This window comes from Triturus cristatus, chromosome 6 (genome assembly GCF_964204655.1).
Source record: "Triturus cristatus chromosome 6, aTriCri1.1, whole genome shotgun sequence".
Taxonomy (NCBI): Eukaryota; Metazoa; Chordata; class Amphibia; order Caudata; family Salamandridae; genus Triturus; species Triturus cristatus.
The window spans coordinates 120,641,265-120,659,739 of NC_140589.1; the positions used below are offsets into that span (position 1 = coordinate 120,641,265).

The window sequence follows — 18,475 nt, forward strand, 5'->3', positions numbered from 1 at the left end:
CCCAGCCGGTCAATCAATTCATCCACCCTTGGGATCGGATGAGCATCAGTTTTGGTTACTGAGTTCAGTCCCCGGTAGTCCACACAGAACCTCAGTTCCGGTTGGGCACCCGGTGGTGCGGCTTTTGGTACTAGCACCACCGGACTGGACCAGGGGCTGCTGGAAGGTTCGATCACTCCTAGCTCCAGCATCTTAGTGACTTCACTGTGAATGCTGGCCTTCACCTTGTCTGACATCCGGTAGATCTTGAACTTCACAGGTGGGCTGTCTCCTGTGTCCACATCATGGACGCACAGGTGAGTCCTACCCGGAACAAGGGAGAACAACGAAGAGTACTGTCCCAGGACCTGGCGGCAGTCCTCCTGCTGTTCAGGAGTTAGAGATGGGGAGAGAATCACTCCCTCCACCGACCCATCCTTCTCTTGAGACGCAAACAAATCGGGGAGAGGCTCGCTTTCCACGTCCTCTGCTCCGTCAGTCACCATCATCAAAATGACTTCGGGCCTCTCGTGGTGGGGTTTGAGGCGGTTGGCATGCAGCACCCGTAGGGGCTGACGAGGGGTCTTAAGATCCACCAAGTAGGTAGCCTTACCCTTCTTCTCCAATACCTCAAAGGGTCCTGACCAGCGATCCTGGAGGGCGCTAAGCTCTCCTGGTTCGATCACCCACACCTTCTGGCCAGGCTCCAATTCCACCGGGTGAGCGTTGTGGTCATACCACGCCTTCATTACTGCTTGGCTGGCCTCCAAGTTGTCAGAAGCTTGCTTCCACAACTTAGCCATTTGGCTCCGGAAGGCCAGCATGTAGCTCACCACGTCCTGGGGAAGCTTTCTGGGAGTTCTTTCCCATCCGTCTCTCACCAGGCTGAGAGGTCCACGCACAGGGTGCCCATACAAAAGCTCGAAGGGGCTGAAGCCCACTCCCTTCTGTGGCACTTCCCTGTAGGAAAACAATAGACAGGGTAGGAGGACGTCCCATTTCCTCCGCAGGCTTTCAGGCAGACTTCTAATCATGCCTTTCAAGGTTTTGTTAAACCTCTCCACCAGACCATTGGTCTGGGGGTGGTAAGGAGTTGTGAACCGGTAGGTCACTCCACACTCCTTCCACATGGCCCGCATGTATGCTGACATGAAGTTGGTCCCCCTGTCGGACACAACTTCCTTGGGAAAACCCACTCGGGTAAAGATTCCCATCAGGGCCCTAGCCACAACAGGTGCTGTAATGGTCCTTGGAGGTATAGCCTCTGGGTACCGTGTGGCATGATCCACCAGAACCAGGATAAACCTGTGACCAGCTGTAGTAGGCGGATCTAATGGACCCACAATGTCGATGCCCACCCTTTCAAAGGGGGTGCTAACGTCAGGAAGTGGTTCCAGGGGAGCTTTCAGCTTCACCCCTGTTTTCCCACTGGCTTGGCAAGACACACATGTCCGGCAGTAGGTGTCGGACGACACTTTCATTTGAGGCCAATAAAAGTGTGGGACAAGACGGGCGAAGGTCTTGTCTTGCCCCAGGTGTCCTGCCAAGGGGATCTCGTGAGCCAATTCCAGTAGGAAGGCTCGGTAACGTTGAGGGACTACTAAGGCTCGTGACGATCCATGTAGGGGTGCCTTGGGTTCACTGTAGAGGAGGCCATCCTCCCAGTAAAGGTTGTAGTTCCCCTCAACGTTCCCTGCTGCCTGGGCTTCGGCCTGTCGCCTCAGTCCCTCAAGGGTAGGGCACTCCCTCTGGCCCTTGCAGAATTCCTCCCTGGTCGGCCCTCCCTCCACGTGCCACTCGGCCGGGATGGGTAGGTCCTCCAGTTTGGTACCATCCCCCACCGCAGACTCCTGGTCCACCACCTCCGGTGGCCTATCCGTCACACGGGGCGCGGATGCCGAGGCAGGCTCCTCCTGTCCTCGGTTCTTCCCTTGGTCGGCAGCCGGCTGTGCCTTTGTTCCAGGCTCCAGTCGAAACAAACTCCCTCTCCGGGTAGTCGCGGACCCTGTGCTAACACAGGCCCAGTCAGGTGTACCCAGCATCTCAGCATAAGTCCGGTATTCCACCTCCTTCCAAGCATTGTGCTCCATATCATTCCCCAGCAGACAATCGACTGGCACGGCAGGGCTTACGGCAACTCGAAGTGAACCTGCAACCCCTACCCATTCAAATGGAACCTCGGCCACCGGATAGTAGCCGGTTCTGCCGTCAGCCATCGCGGCTGGGTGGAGTACATCGGGAATTACCTGCTCTGGAGACACCAGTTGGCTACGTACCATAGTCATACTGGCTCCTGTGTCTCTCAGAGCCTCCCCTCTTTGGCCGTTGATGGTGACCCACTGCCCATACTTTATGGTATTTGCGGGCACCTGGATCTTAGGAACCATCTCCCGTTCTCCCAGGGACACTAAAGTGACACCCGCCCACTCCCTTCCCTTAGTGCAGTGCTCGGGGAGGAGATGCCCTTAACTAACTACTCCGGGGGCCTTTCCTCCAATGGGAGGGGGTGGTCTTTTCGGGCACTTCGCATCTCCCTTATAGTGTCCAACGCCACCGCACTCGAAGCAATGGACAACCCTTGGCTGCTGACTCTGGCCAGGATTAGGGTTTCTGGGTGGGTTAGCCCTAGGGGTGAATCCTGTTCCCTTTCCTTGGAAGTTATTTTGGGGGCCTTTAGAGAACTCCTTTTTCTTTTCCCCTCCCTCTTTCTTCTGGGGGGCGCCCTGTCCGGCCTTTTGAGTATCCCCTCTAGTCCCCCTTGTGGACACCCGGGTACTAGCCCAAATGTCCGCCTCCTCAGCAAGCTTCCGGGGATTGGTCAGCTTGCTATCCACCAGGTGTTGACGCAGTTCAGGGAAACATTTTTCGAGCAGGTGTTCCTTCAACATTAAATCAAACAACCCCTCGTAGTCCCTCACCTCACTGCCCTGAATCCAACCCTCCAATGCCTTCTTTGCATAGTCCAGGAAATCCACCCAATTCTGTGTGCCCAGTTTGTGGCTACCCCGGAACTTCTGTCTATATTTCTCGGGTGTTAGTCCAAACTTTCTTACGAGCGCCACTTTCATGGTGGGGTAGTGGGTCTGCTCCTCCTGCTCTAGGGCCAATAATGCATCCCTACCAGCTGGAGGCATGTATTTGTACAATCCCCCTCCCCAGTACTTCTCTGGCACCCCATGGGCCCTTAAAGAGACCTCATAGGCCGCTAGCCACTTGGCAATATCATCCCCTGCACTATAGCTAGCTACTATGTCTTTTGGCAGATAGGGTTTGGGTTCCCTGGTGATTTCTTTGTCTTTGCTGCCACCATTAGGAACAGTTTGTGCCCCGACTCGTAGGATCTGGAGATCTATTTCCCTCAGCCTCAACTCGTGAGCCATCCTCTGTCCCTCCTTCTCTTTCTCCAGCTCCGCCAACTTCCATGTGAGCTGTCTTTTTTCTCCCTCCGGTCAGTTAATTCTACTTCTGATAAGCCACCGCTAGAGACAGATCTGCCCTTCCTGGAAAGTGTTCTGGGCCCCGCTAACAGGTTCCCCACCTCAGGTTGGTACAACCCAGCCCCCTCGCTAATAGGCTCTCCATCCCTGTCCTCCTGCTCAGCCTTACTCTCCCGTCGCGCCTCCCCCCAAGCCCTCAAGCTGGTCTGGAGTTCACCCTTCTTGGCACCTTGGGGACAATACACCCCCTCTCTCTGACAAAACTCTCTGAGTTGGGCCACAGTATAAGTTTCCAGGTCTTCCAACACAAACTCCATTTTGCCCACTCAGAATAGAAGACAGGTGTTTACAGAAGCTATGCAGGGGGGTACCTTTTGTAATACCTCCTCCCACCACCAGAGTAAATTTGGAAAAAACAAAACTCAGAATTAGGAAGTCCGCTTTGAGAAAACTCCCGGTGTAGGCCTATGGACTACCCACAGTTATTGTCGAGTGGACGCAAGCACAGCTCTATCCCACCGCTGAACACCAATTATGTTAGAAAACCCCCGTACAACCGGGGTCTAGCAGTCACCCGGGGGTTTTCCACGCACACAAGGGGTAGCTTGGCTCGAGCGGTCGGGGGTCAGGCACCGTGTTAAGCGTACGTCACACCCTCACAATAACCATGCGTTCATCCGTTCCAAAAACGACTCCACACCGTAAAAATTTATGAAAATATCTCTGTGTTTATATTGTTTTCTCTTAGTTGCAGGTTAAATAAATAATAACACACTTACAGTACACAAAGCTTCTTCTGTAAAAAAAGGTAGGTCAAATAAATAAGCTCAGATCATAAATAATCAATGAATAAATAGATGTGCATAACATACATAGGCAAATAAATACTGTAAGGGAATAAATACTGTGAGACAATAAATACTGTGAGACAATAAATACTGTGAGACAATAAATAGGATAATACAAAGAATACAATACTCTCAATAAATATAAGCCATCAATACACTTTCAAATCAGGTCACATTTGTGAGGTACTATGGGTTGATTTGGCCCAATCACAGCTTGTGGTTATGTGGATGGCCTGAGGGTGTCTCACCTAGCTTGGATAAGGCTGAGGCTAAAACTGAGGTAGATCAAGGGTAATCTAGGAATCTGGCTCTCCCAAACTACACAACCCCTCACACAGGTCACTGTATCAGTCTCAGTCCACCCCTGGCACTCCCAGGCTGGTCCTAACACCTCTCTAGCCCCTAGGATGGTCTCTTAGGGCTCCACAGGGCCTTAGGCGCCCTCTATTCCACTTACTGCCATCTTTATGAACTTCCGACTCCGCCGGAGTCGTGTCGACGCCGTGAGGCGGTTCCGGTTCGATGTCGCTAGCCGGCCTCGCCTCGATGTCAGTTCTTGTCGACGCCGTGAGGCGGTTCCGGATCGATGTCGGCGGACGGCCTCGGCTCGATGTCAGTTCCTGTCGACGCCGTGAGGTGGTTCCGGATCTATGTCGGCGGGCGGCCTCGGCTCGATGTCGCTGGGCAGCCTCGATTCGATGTCGGTCTCCGGCGTCACAGGGACACGATCTCCCTACTTCCGGGTGTCTCCGGAGTGCGACCTCCACTCCCGACCTCCGGTGCTCTTCCCTTCAGGTTCCGGCGACTCCGGAGTGCGATCTCCACTCCCGACCTCCGGTGCTCCTTTCCTCAGGTTCCGGCGACTCCGGAGTGCGATCTCCACTCCCGACCTCCGGCACGATTCACCTCGGTCTCCGGCGACTCCGGAGGGCGGACTTCACTCCCCCGTCGACGCCGCACACTCGACCTCAGGTGACTTCCTCCTCGACCTCTGGTGTCTCCACGACCTTCGTCGGCGCCCTCTCTCGACCTCTGGCGGCTCCGGGTACGACGTCTGCTTTCCAGTCAGCACCGCTTCTTCACCTCCGGCCCCAGGTCTCTAGGCTTCTCGGCGTCGGACTCCAGGAAGATACCACTAGACAGGTCAGGAACTTGCTGTTCTTTACTTCCAAGGCCTGTTCCGGCTGTTCAGGTCCTTGAGTTGGTTCTTCTTGACTTTATCCCACACAGGGCTCTAGGCTGGGCTCAGTCAGTAGGGACTAGTATCAAGGGTGGGTTTCTGAACCCCACTCCAGGCACAAGTTTCCACCCCTGCTGCCTCACTCCTTCCTCCTTCAGTGTTGTGCTGCTCTCCCTTCACCAGTCAGGTGCCAACTGCCAACTCCAACTGCCAACTCTGAGCTGGCTTCCCAACATTCTAAACCTGCCTCACACTGTCACAGGGTTCTAGAATGTTCTGGAAGGTACTAGTAGGTTCCAGTGATGTCACAGGTGACAATGGGTGGCCACCATTTTGTGTTTCAGGCCCTCAGACAGAAGTTCCAGGGGTAGGGAAAATGGCTCCTTGACCCTGCATCAACACTAAAAAAAGTCTGGTGGTTCCCAAAAAGGAAAAATACTAACAGGGTTTGAGGCAAAAGTGGGACAAAATAAATAATGATGAGGAGGGACCACCCAAAGGGCTGACAGGTCTAACAAAGCGCATTCCACAAAGTAGGGGCGAGATGTGAAAAGGATCTACTGCCATTCCTGGCGGTATGAATCCTGGGAGGAGTGAGAAGATGTTTGGTTCCTGACCTGAGGGTTCTGTTGGGTAGGTGCAAATTGAGTTTTTTGGCAAGATAACTTGGCCCGTCCCCATGAATGTTTTTATGTATAAGACAGATGATGAAATGGATTCGTTTCCTGATGGGGAGCCAGTGGAGAGCTTTCAAACTTGGTGCCGATGGGGACCATGACTGTCGATTTAGTACCAGTCTGGCAGCAGTGTTCTGTAGCACTCCAAGTTTGGTAAGAAGCTCTATATTGATGGAAGCCATCAGGGCGTTTCCGTAATCAAGCTGACTGATGATTAGACCCTGAACAAGCAGCTTTCTTGATTTAACTGGAATCCATTGGAAAATCTTACGTAGGCTTCACATTAATCTATAGCGGATGCCTGTTACATGATTGACCTGGTCTTTCATGGACAGTTTCTTATTGATCTTCATTCCAAGGTTAGGAACCACGAGTTTAGGGGAAGGACAGGGGCCAAGATTGTGAGGCCACCAGTCACTGGACCGGAATTCATGGGCCTTCCCGAAAAAGATAATCTCCGTCTTACTGGCATTAAGTGGAAGGTGGTTGATTTGCATCCAGACGTTAATATGGGTCATGCAGTTTAAGAATCTAAATTTAGTGTCAGTTGGTTCTGAGCCAAGAGTGATCAATAGTTGTGTGTCATCTGCATATGACATTGTATCGAACCCATGAGATCTGATCACCCTGGCCAGGGGTGCCACATAGAGATTAAAAAGCGTGGGACTTAGGATAGATCCCTGGGTACTCCCTTATCAACTGTCCAGCTATGAGAGACGAGAACATACTAACGCCTTAGAGAGGATTTTCCACACAGTCTACTTGACCATGGGTACAGAGCTCCAGACATACCAGGCCCTTTTGGGGCAAGAGGCCAAGATGACCCATACTGATAATGTTTTTTCTTCTCAGTCCTCCCTATCTGCACCTGTTCCTGACTTCAAGCAGAATGCCCTTGCCTCTCTTTGATAGGTAAAGTGGTGGCGATGCCAGAGATTAATCCCCAAATGTCTGTTTGTATGTGCAAATTCTCTAAGGATCAAAAGAAAGGGATCGACTGTGCTTGGTGCGACTGTCAAGACAAGCTCCTTGACCTGACAGGACTGCTCATGAAGATCTTAGCGATGGCCTTCATGGCTAAGGAGACAAGGTCTCTATTGGACCCGAACATTCTATTGGGTGGGCCCAGGGTGCAGTATGCTTGCTGGTAAACGCAAATTGTGTAATCTCTTCAGAGAGTTAACGCTCCATCCTGACGCTTATTGACACAAAGCTTACTGAACTGGCTGCGTCTAAGGCAGGACCTTTGGCCAATGGACTGCTATTTGGTGATAATTTCATCGAGGAACAAATTCCTATCAACTTTGTCCATCCTTGACAAAGCCCAGCTTTCGCGCCAAAACGTTTTTCAAACTGGACTTTTTGCCAGGGTGGGGTGGTTGTGAGATCGATCATCAGGCCGAAACTATTTCCAGACCTCCTACAGAGGTTTCACACCCAAGAAGCATGGGGAATTGGCCGATGCCCCCAGAAGTTCCATGATTTTCCCCTCCAGAGCCCGTGGAGCGAGGAGCCAATTCAACAGAGGAGGCTTTAGCATGGAGCGGCAGGAAACTCCAGCAACTGTTACACAGGTGAGCATTATTCCCTTTTCCGAGGTTACACTAAGGGGCAAAGTGCTTCACTTCCTTCACAATTACTAAAAGACCACTCAAGGTGTTTGGGTATTGGAGACCATACTGTGTTACAGCTTGGAGTTTTAGAACATTCAGGAACTGTTGCTAAAAGAGGCTACCCCTTTTGCCTCCCATCTTAGATGATTCACCATCACTATATTTTTTGCATTCAATGAAAGGAGGTGGTTACAGGTTGGTACTGAACTTAATATAGTTCAATTCCTGGATTGTCTACCAGCATTTGAAGATGGAGGGTATCCTTCTGCTCAGGGACCTATTATAGGAAGGAGACTGGCATGTTGGCTCGACCTTGAGTCCCTACCTCTACATCCCCATTTCCACCACACGCAGGCAATTTCTCCAATTCCAGTGGGTGCAAATATGGTTTCGAATTTGCAGTTCTCCCGTTCAGCCTTTCTTTGGTGCTATGGTGTTTCACCAAGCTGATGAGGCTAGTCATTGAAATGCTCAGAGCTCTATTTAGGCGATCTTATATTAATGGCGCAAGACAGGGAGGTGGTAAGGCTCATGTCTTGACCAATCCAATTACTCCAGGATGTGGGATTCATTATCAATGTAGCAAAGTCAAAACTGAAACTGTTGGAGTGTCTTCAATTTCTGGGTTTCCTCTGGACTTAGTTCAGGTACAACTGAAACTGCCAGCACAGAAGAAAACCGCTAAAAAGAAAGTACTGAGAAAGGCTCTGTCATCTCAGATGGTCTCTTGTAGGTCCCAAGCCTAGATTGTAGGTCTTTTTAGCTTTATCTATCAAGGTAATTTTTCCGGGCCCCCTACACTCCCTTGCCCTCCAGGGGCTCAAGATTCTCCATCTGCGAAAGGGCTTATCATACCGCGAACAGATTGCTCTGTTGGAGGAGGCTAAAATGTGGTTGGCCTGGTTACTCGACCATGTGGATGCTTGGAATGGTAGGCCTATCTTTGGCAGTGTTTGGGAAGTAGTAATAGAGCTAGATGCCAGCAGATGGGGTTGGGCAGCGAGATGCGGCCCTATTTCTGTGAGAGGGTGGTGGTCTACGACAGAACTTACTCTTCATATCAACTGTCTGGAGCTGCTGGTTGTGTCATTTGCAATCAAAACTCTTTCCACCCACAAATCGGACTGTTGAATTCTTCTGCGATGAATAACATATATGCGGTGAGATGCATCAACAAACTGGAGGATGGACTCAGTAAAGACTCCTAGCGGAGACTGCTAGGGATATCTGGCACTTTTGTCTCCAGCATCATATTTCAGTAATTGCGTAGTACATTCTGAGACAAAAAAATGTCATAGCGACTGGGATTCTCGCTTTCTGCGAGACAGCAGTGACTGGAGATTGGATCCTCAGGTCTTCCAATTCATCAATCACTTATGGGGTCTCTGTATGAGTGATCTATTTGCCTCCCATGTGAACATGCAATTGCTGATGTTCTTCAGCTGGAGACCAAACCCATTGGTGGTAACTTCTGATGCCCTCCGACAGAATTGGGGGGGGGATGCATTATGCCTTTACCTCCTTTGCAATGATTCTGGGAGCCCTCTCTCAGATGAGCTGTCAACTACCCAAATTGGTCTTACTGACACTCTTATGGAAAGCACAGTCCTGGTTCCTAGTGCTGTTGGAGTTATCTTTCGACAATCCAAGATGAATCCCGACCTTCCAGGATCTTCTGACAGACCAAATAGGTCTTCCACACCCATTAATTGTGACCGACCAGCTCTCCCTTGTGGTCTGGAGGGTTTCAGGAGACGACTGTAGGTACCAGGAATTTTGGAACAAGCTGCTCTCTATTTCAACTAAGCTTGGGCTTCCAGTACCCATAAAAGATATTCTTCTGCCTGGCAACGATGGGTTGGTTTGTGCAACTAACGGGGTGTAGATGACCTTGGGACAGAGTTACATTTAATTGTCAATTTTCTTTCCAATTAGGAGAGCTGGGCCTAGCTTACATATCATGGAAACATTTTTGGGCTACAATTTAGGCAGGACATCATCCTATTGATGCAAGGCCCAAAGGAGACCACCCCTTAATTTGCAAACTTTTATGCAGTATTCGACCAGCTCCACCATGCTCACCCAAATATTCGTCCCTCTGCGATGTGAATATTGTGCTTAGATTGTTATACAATTGACCCGCAAATCAGGACTAGTCCAGAAAACACTTGTCAGCAAAGTTGACTACTCCTCTATACCTTTATTTAGTTTCAGAGTGTTTAAGATGTGAAGGCACTCAACTTAACGGGTAGAGTATTTTCACCTTGGGGGTAACTTTCATGATATCTAAGTGAACCTATTCGAATTCATATTGTGTGACTTACCCAGCCTTACCTGACAATGAAAAGTTGTGTGTTGTAAAGTGCTTGAAAACATATGAAGATAACACAAAAGAGCTGAGACAAACTATAGGGAGGCAGTTATTTATTGCACTGCATAAGCCACTCAATCCTGTGACGTCCGCTACTCTAGCTAGATGGGTATGGTGGTTATTGGCAGAAGTAGGTATAAGGGGCCCCATTTTGGAGCCCATTCAGTCAGGGGTCCTATGGCTTCCAAATCCTATTCCTTGGGCTCTCGTTTGGAGGAAATCATGGCAGCAGTGGACTGGACGTCCAAATCTACTTTTAAAATATTCAATCACAAACCTATTGTAGGTGTAGCGTGTGTTGTTGTGGGGCAGCTTTAAAGAAGCATAATCTGAGCCTACGGTCCTGACCTAGAATAGAAACGATTCTAGCTAGCCGGCGCATCAAGAATTTTCAATTCTGTTAAGGACACAGAGGCGAGGATTGGTTAGTTTGAAGACTAGTTAATAAAAGTCTTAATTTTGTACCCACCCAATTTTGTTGTGTTGAATCATGGTAATTTATGAAAGGGTTTTACTGCTGTGTTTTTGTTGTTACCAGGTATAGACAAAAAGCAGAACTGATCTTCCTCGAGGTTACACTTACCATGGTTAAGCTTCAAGAAGATAAGCTCTTCTAGTTGAGATCTGCACCAAGAGTTACCGAAGGATCGGAGGTGGAACCTCCTGGACTTTTCACCTGTTGGGATTCTTGGAGACACAAGTCTGGATTGGGGACTATGGAAGTTGATATATTGTTCTTAGTTGATTTTGAAGCGCAAAGAAAGAGGACAGGCTGTATTGTTTTCATGACTCGTAGTCCTAAGTGGGCTCTGGTTGGGGGCTATGTTGAAGATAGATGATATGTTAGGAAATTAAGTTTATTACTATAATGTTATTTGACTGGCTGCTGTCTTTAGAGCAGTAAAGTTGAAAAAGCATAATCCTCACCTGTGTGTCCTTAATAAAATTTAAAATGTTTGACGTGTCAGCCAGAATTAATTTTCATCAACATCCAGTCCCAATAATCAGAAAGATGCAAAGAACTCATGAAAAGCCTGGCATGTTTCCTTGTGCCACTCAGACTGACTTACATTTGTGACTTCTAGTTCTCAGTCCCATGCAGACATTGAGGGATCAATCATAAAAAATTGAGCATGTAGTATGTTATCCAATAAAACATTTGGCTTCTGTTTTGTTATGGAAACCTGTTGGTGACTTGCCAACTCATTTTTTGTTGTTGCAGTTTTATATGTGGCGCAAACTCAGACCTAAGATATTGGGGCGCTTTATATGAGCAATAGTTACATTACACAAGGTCACATTCTGTTTTTGTTTTTAGGTCTCGCCTGACCCAGCGCATGCGCTGGTCTGGCGAGACTTTTAGTAGGGCTTAAAAAAAATGCTGCAATGGCTGGCCTAGAGCTTGAGGGCATGTGCGCGGGCGCGCGCTTTGCGTGCCTCTCTCCGCGCCTCAATTACATTAAAAGTAAAGCGCGGGTGCCGCGATTATAGCAAAAGTAAAGAAATAGAAAAAAACATCAATTTCTTTACTTTTCCTATAATCGCTGCACCCGCGCTTCACTTTTAATGTTAAAAGTAAAGCGCGGGTGCCAAAAGCGAGACCTATTGGCTATGCCAATGCTTTTTGATCTCGTCACTAAGTCACAAAGGTGCCTTCCCTGCTTGCTTGCAGTTTATTTGCTAATAGGACATGCTGTGTGCCCACATCCAAAGTATTTTTAATTAAGTTTTGCAAGTACATTTTTCGACCTTTATCTAGTTTTATTGTTTTGTGCAGCACCTTTTACGCAAGGATGTTGTGCCATACCTTTCCGAATTTACTTTATTTGTGTTTTTCTTTAGCTTCTCACAACTGATTTTGAAATGACGTTTCCCTCATCTCCTCAGGGTGGAAGCAGTTGCTATGAAATGTCCTTTATTAATGGCTTTCTAATGGATGTTTTCTCCCACATATTCCTTGAGTGAATCCTCGTCCCGGTATGAGGCCCAAATTATTTCAGCAATAGCTGAAGTTGAGAATCCAGACTACAAAACATAGTGTATTTAGAGAGAAAAGATGACCTTGATAATCCTCCTGAGGTGACAGTTTCATCAAAGAAAGATTTATCAACAAGGCGCCAGGACATTTCTGTATATTTAGATAATAGTATTGGTGTGTAAACCCTGAGCCTGCTGTAAATTAGAAGGGCCCGAGCCACAACGCTCCTGTTGAACAGTCAGAAATCTCCTCCCGTGGGGTAACTCATGCAGAGCACATTTACATATTTTTTGGACATTCACAAAAAAATATAGCTCTCCAATAAATCAATATCAAGCCTATATACGCCTGGATTAGTCCAGTTATCGAAATGTACGCATACAGAATTCACGCCAAGTGGCAGATCACGAGTGTCGCAGTAATTGTGTTGAGAAAACTCTGCATACGGAATTACCAGTCCTCGGTGGCATCTCCCTACGGTAACGCAGGCGCTGACTTAACACAGCTATCTATGCATAGCACCTTCCTCCATTACCAATGACCCCGTTGTAAGTTTCACTTGCTTTTGTCAGGTGGAACCTAGCCCCCAGTTTCACCTCCCCTAGTATGTTGTGAAGCAGAAGGACTTGGAATTGGGCTGTTTGGTAACTCTCACAAAGATGCATACCTGCCAACTCACACAGTGCCACCATGCGACACATGATATTGGCTCCCCTCACAGAACTCCCGGCGAGAACAGCCACAACCCGTGCAGGTAAGAGTGGTGGGGTCGTGGGGCCGGGTTGGGGGGGGGGGGGGGGGATTCGACAGACAACCACTAGGGAAAATGAAATAAATCATTTTCCCTAATCTGTCAAATTCTCCCTACCCGGCCCCACCGCTCTAACCTGCACAGGCTGCGGCTAGGTGAGAAGCTGATATCACATGGTGGCAGGGAAAACGAGCTGAAAGCCACTGTAGAATAGTGGTTTTCCAGCTCGTTTTCGGTGGCTTGGAACTGCCGACGTCCATTAAGGGTTGTGAAAACACCCCAGGACATGGGATCAGCCTTAGCAATTACTTTTTTGGGGAGGAGGGTGTGGATGGTGGGGTAGGTTTCAAAAGTGCCTGGAGGAACTTCTGCCACCAGGCCCCTCCCCCTTCAAGGCCCGCACCCTACTCACACAGTGAGATTGTTCTTCAAGTTGGCAGGTATGGAGATACCACTTTGTCCGACACATGATTAGTCGTGAAGTGGTAAATTCTAAATGCTAACGTGGTGTGTAAATGTGCACATATTTTATCTCCACAGGGAACTATTTTACATGCTGAGACGTGTGGTGCAGTGGCCAGAGGGGCTGAATCCAGAGCACGGGGCTCATGGTTCGAACCCCAGGTGCCGGTGGCAGCACAGCACCCAGTGACTCTGAGCAATAGCTCACTTAATCTCCCCAACGGCCCCCAGCGCCTTGAGACCCCTAAGGGTGATTAGTTCATGCTTTATAAATACCGGATACATACATACATGAGGAAAATTCCCTAAACCCACGAGAATGTTCCTCCACTATGACTTTTCCACCCTGGGAAGGCACTTGGGGCCAGATGTATTATCACACTGACGGACACTGGCCACAATAAGGCAACCAGTATGTTTGCAACCAGTGTGCAATTATGAGAACTGACTTATGTACCAATAAGTCTGTTCATACATTTCTGACTCAAAGTGGGTCGCTATCGGACCATCCTTATTAATGTTTATAAGTGAGGACCGGACTACATTTAATAACAAGTTTTTTTGTTTTTTTTTAAGTTTCCTGAAAGTTGGCATCAGCCCTGTGACCACTTTTACTCTCCCTGAAACGTTTGCCAGCATACACCGTGGGGAAGGAGTCCACAGGGGACCCTTCCCTTTTGTGATTGGGTACCACAGCTGCATGGGGTTTTGCAGAATAGCTTTATATGGACAATCCCATTTTTATTTATTTATTTATGTATTTAATGCAATTTTATATAGCGCAGACTTTACCCAAAGGTGTCAGAGCACTTCACAATAGAATCAAGACCGTTACATGAGGAAATTTACATACACGTTACAAATACAAACGAGATAGATGAATAAGTAAAATAAAACAAAAGATGGCAGTCACACAAAAATCAAAAACACAATAGGATTTGGATCGTACAAGCATAGATTACATATTTATAACATTGTAAGAACTTCCTTGAGGGGCATGAAAAGGGATGCATTAATTCTGGAAGTGTCTTTGGAAGAGAAGAGATTTAAGGTCAAAAGACACACAATTGATGGACGGAATGCAGAACAAATCAAAACATTCACCCCCAGTTAGGAGATCTGGGTTAAATCGATCATTCTTTTGCTCACCATGCCACCCCAGTTTAGACCTGGCCATATGCACATCAGTCTTGACCCTTTGCCTCATGGGAACAGAGATTTGAGGTCAGCTCTGAAAGTCTGGGTAGAGGTGGTGGTACAGAGTAGTGGAGGAAGCAAGTTCCAGGTTCTGATCGCATTGCCTGAAAAGGCTTGAGCCATCGATTTTTCCCTTTTGAAGGTGGGGGGCTCAAGCAGTAATTTTTCCCGCATTACGTGAAGGTCTAGAGCCTCCAGAGATTTTAAGTTTATTTGCCAGGTATCGAGGGAGGAAGTGTGCAGGGCTTTGTGGGTGATACATGCAAGCTTGTAGATCGATCTTGCTTCAATGGGAAACCATAGAAGAGAAAGAAGTATGGGTAGGATGTGGTCACTTCTTTTGGCCCCAATGACAAAAGGAGCCGCTGAATGGGGCACGGATTTGAGGGGAAAGGTGAGATTTGGGGAGGCCAGCAAGCAAAGAATTGCAATAGTCCAATCTAGAGAGAACCAGAGACTGGACCAAGGTTTTAAGGTCTTGCTCCGGAACGAAAGTCAAATCCCCCAGAGAAGGTACAGTTGGTAACATGCATTCTTTGCAATGGAATTGATGTGTGAGTGTAGATTGAGCCTTTTGTCAAGAATGACACCAAGGGATTTAGCACTGTCGACAACGATAGGTTTGTTGTTCAGTAAGTTCAGGTTATTCATCCAAGATTGAACAGGAGGAGGGGAGAGTGTGGTAGGGAGGCGGAGGAATTCAGTTTTGGAAGGATTCAGAATGAGTTGATGAGCTAACATCCAGTTTTGAATAGAGTTGAGAGTAGATTTGAGGACTGAGATGTTGTGTGAGGAAGACCCCTTAAGGTAGATTTGGGTGTCATCAGCATACAGGTCATAAAGTATCCCCGATTTCCTTTCGAGATTACCCCATGGTTCCAAGTAAAGATTGAAAAGAGTGGGTGCAAGTATAGATCCTTGAGGGACGCATTGACCTACCGCCATTGAAGACGAAAGGCTGTTCGCAATTTTAATCACTTGAGATCTGTCCGAGAGGATTGAAGCAAACCATTTAAGCACTGTGCCTTCCAAGCCCATTCTCTGTTTTAAAGTGTTTAGGAGAGTTTTATGATTAACAGTGTCAAAGGCTGCAGAAAGGTCAAGAAAAATCAGAAGACTGACTCCCCGAGTCCAGTACATGCAGGGCATCGTCGATCACTTGCAGCAGGGCTGTTTCAGTGCTGCAGTCTTGCATGATACCAGATTGGAATTTATCGAGAAGGTTGTTGTCCTTATTATGTAGGGAAAGTTGTTTCGCTACACATCTTTCTGTGATTTTCGCAAGAAAAGGGAGGTTGGTGATGGGGCGAAAGTTGTTGAGGTCATTCGCATCAGCGGAGGTTCTTTTTTTAGAAGTGGGGTAACCTGTCCTGTTTTAAAGGCAACAGGAATGGAGCATTTGCTGAGGAAGAGGTTAATCAGACTGGTCCAATAGGAAAGAGTGTGGGTGTAGAAGTCAGGGGCGATGTCACTCGGGATGATGTCGGAAGAATGATTAGAGGGTTTCGTTTCAAGAATGCATTTGAGGAGGGTATCTTCAGAGATGACGTCAAAGTGCTGCCAAGTGACTAAGGATTTGCGCTCCTCTGGGTGGGTAGGGTAAATGACGTTATCCACCAGTGATTTCACTTTTTCATCAAAGAATATAGCAAATCCTGCTGCTTTCTTTGGAGGATCGTCAGGCTTGAAGGTTGAGGGAAAGACGTTTGATTTTTTTGATGAGGTCAAATAGTTTTTTGAGTCTGTTTTTTGCTGAGTTGAGGTGGTTTCTGAAGTGTGACGCTTTTTCATGGAAGATGTGTTTGTGGTATTTTGATCTTGCTGGGTGCAGAGTAGAGAGATTAGTGGTGGATGGAGATTGTCTCCATTGTTTCTCCAGGAATCTCGGGTTCTTCCTTTCTTCATAAAGGGATTTATCGAACCATGGAGCAGAAGGAATAGGCCTTTTCTTTTTGCTTTGAAGTGGAGCAACATTATCAATTTCGAATGCAAGGCTGGAGAGGCATTGGGTGGTAAGATCATTGACATTCGAGTTAGGATCTAACTTTGGAAGTGATAACAAAGCGGAATCGCAAAGAGTGTCAAGGTCAATGTTTTTGGTGTTACGGAACCAGGTAGCAGTCCTTTTAGGTTGGCCAAGAGTTACAGAGTGAGATAGGTGAAGAGGGAAGGAGATGAGGAAGTGGTCGGACCAGTCTACTGCAATAGAGACAGCAATAGTTAGCATATCTGCTTTGGATATAACAAGATCCAGAATTGAGCCCTTGGAGTGTGTTGTTTCTGTGCAGTGTTGGATAAGATCATTAACTAAGAGAAAAGTGGCAAGCCGATTGGCAGCGGAGTCTTCCAAGGAGCCCCAGTGAAGATTAAAGTCTCCTAGAAAAATCTGTCTTTCACTTTGCCAGTCGGTAGAACTTTACAGAGTTAGATTCGTAAATTGCCCAAAACCCTTTATTTTGGTCACGAACTCCGATAGGAAGCCTTTACGACCGCTAAAAAAAAGTTGATATATCTGACTTACTCTCCTGTTTTTTAACAGGAAAAAAATTGCACGTGGGACCCACGTGAGAAACTAGAGGTTCCTTTAGTGCTTAGACAGCAAAAATGCAGTAGGTACAGAAACATTTGTGTTCCTTTGCCGCCACCTTATGTTCATATTCAGCAATTACATACATGCTGCATAAAAGGAAGGTTCCTTGCTGGGGCGATCACTTAATGTTTGAAAACTACTGCTTCCTCATATTTATTCTAAAGAATGTCTCTAAGAATGTCTCTGGGGTAGACCTGAAGCCGTGCACATCACCCTATCATTCTAGTTCTAAAGACGTACTGTACGGGCCCCCGTACTTTATAAACTTTGTCTGACTCTTCTTCCGGTTGTCAATCAGTCATGGCATACACCAATAACACCCTGAAGGTGCTTTCGTTAAGTGAGGGGGTGGGATTCATCTTGGACATTTTCCACTACTGCCGTAGTATCCAGATGGATGAAAGGTCTCTGCTTCCAACGTGATAGTAAAACAAGCATTGTAAAAGGCAATAGGCCTCGCCTTTGGGAATGACTGACTTTGCCTATATCTTTAGCCTTGCTGTGCAGCATCATGCATGACTTTTAAAAAAAGAAACAAAATGCATTCATGGCCGGCCGCGTAAAAATGATGCGAGCGCCATTTGTATCCACTTGCCAATCCGAGTTGGATTGGTAAACAAAAAAAACACTTGTGGGTGGAGGCGACGGGGAGCAGCAACCCCAAGGGCTGAAATTGACACAGAGGGGGACACAACAGAAGGAGGTGCTCAATGCAACACAGGGGGCGACGGTGGAACACCCTCCCCATCCGCCTGCCGCAGGCGGAAGACCTCCTTGCCTTCAGGAGACTCCTCAAGACCTGGCTCTTCGAACAGTAGTAGCGTCCCCTCTCCCCTAGCGCCTTGAGACCCTCACGGGTATGAAGTGCGCTTTACAAATGCTTTGATTGATGGGGGGAAGCAACAAGGAGAGCATGGGGAAGGAACACAGGAGGGAGCAAACAAGGCTGGGAGGTAGGGAGCAAATAAGGCTGCCGCATAGACTCTAAAGCCCTCTGCACTGCCTTCAAGGCATTGATTGCGTAAGGTGGGACCTCATATCTGAAGCATCGTTTCCAGTGGTATGTTCCCACCAGGTCACTTAGGTCATCGTCAGCTTGCAATCTAATAGTTCTCAAATGTAAAAGATCTAACGGAGTGGGGGGGGGGGGGGGCAGGAGCTTTAGCACCTGCACTGCCAGGCTCTGGAACTCAATACCGTGTAATTGCAAAGAAAAGAAATGGAACTGTTCTCCTTCCGGAAAGCTCTTGAAACATGGCTTTTTAACAGTCCGAGTAGGTGCGCCAACAGTATTATAACATGTTGCATAGTACCCACGGACACCCTGCCTTAAACATATTTCACACCACAGGTGCTAGGATCCAGTTCTGGGACTGAGTGATTCTTAAGCCC

General features: G+C 47.8%; 1 protein-coding gene across 1 annotated transcript in view; it reads left to right on the forward strand.

The window, feature by feature from the left end:
* LOC146816491 (epoxide hydrolase 1-like) overlaps positions 1 to 18,475 on the forward strand; it is a 172,224-nt gene that overhangs the window by 57,747 nt on the left and 96,002 nt on the right. The window lies entirely within an intron of this gene.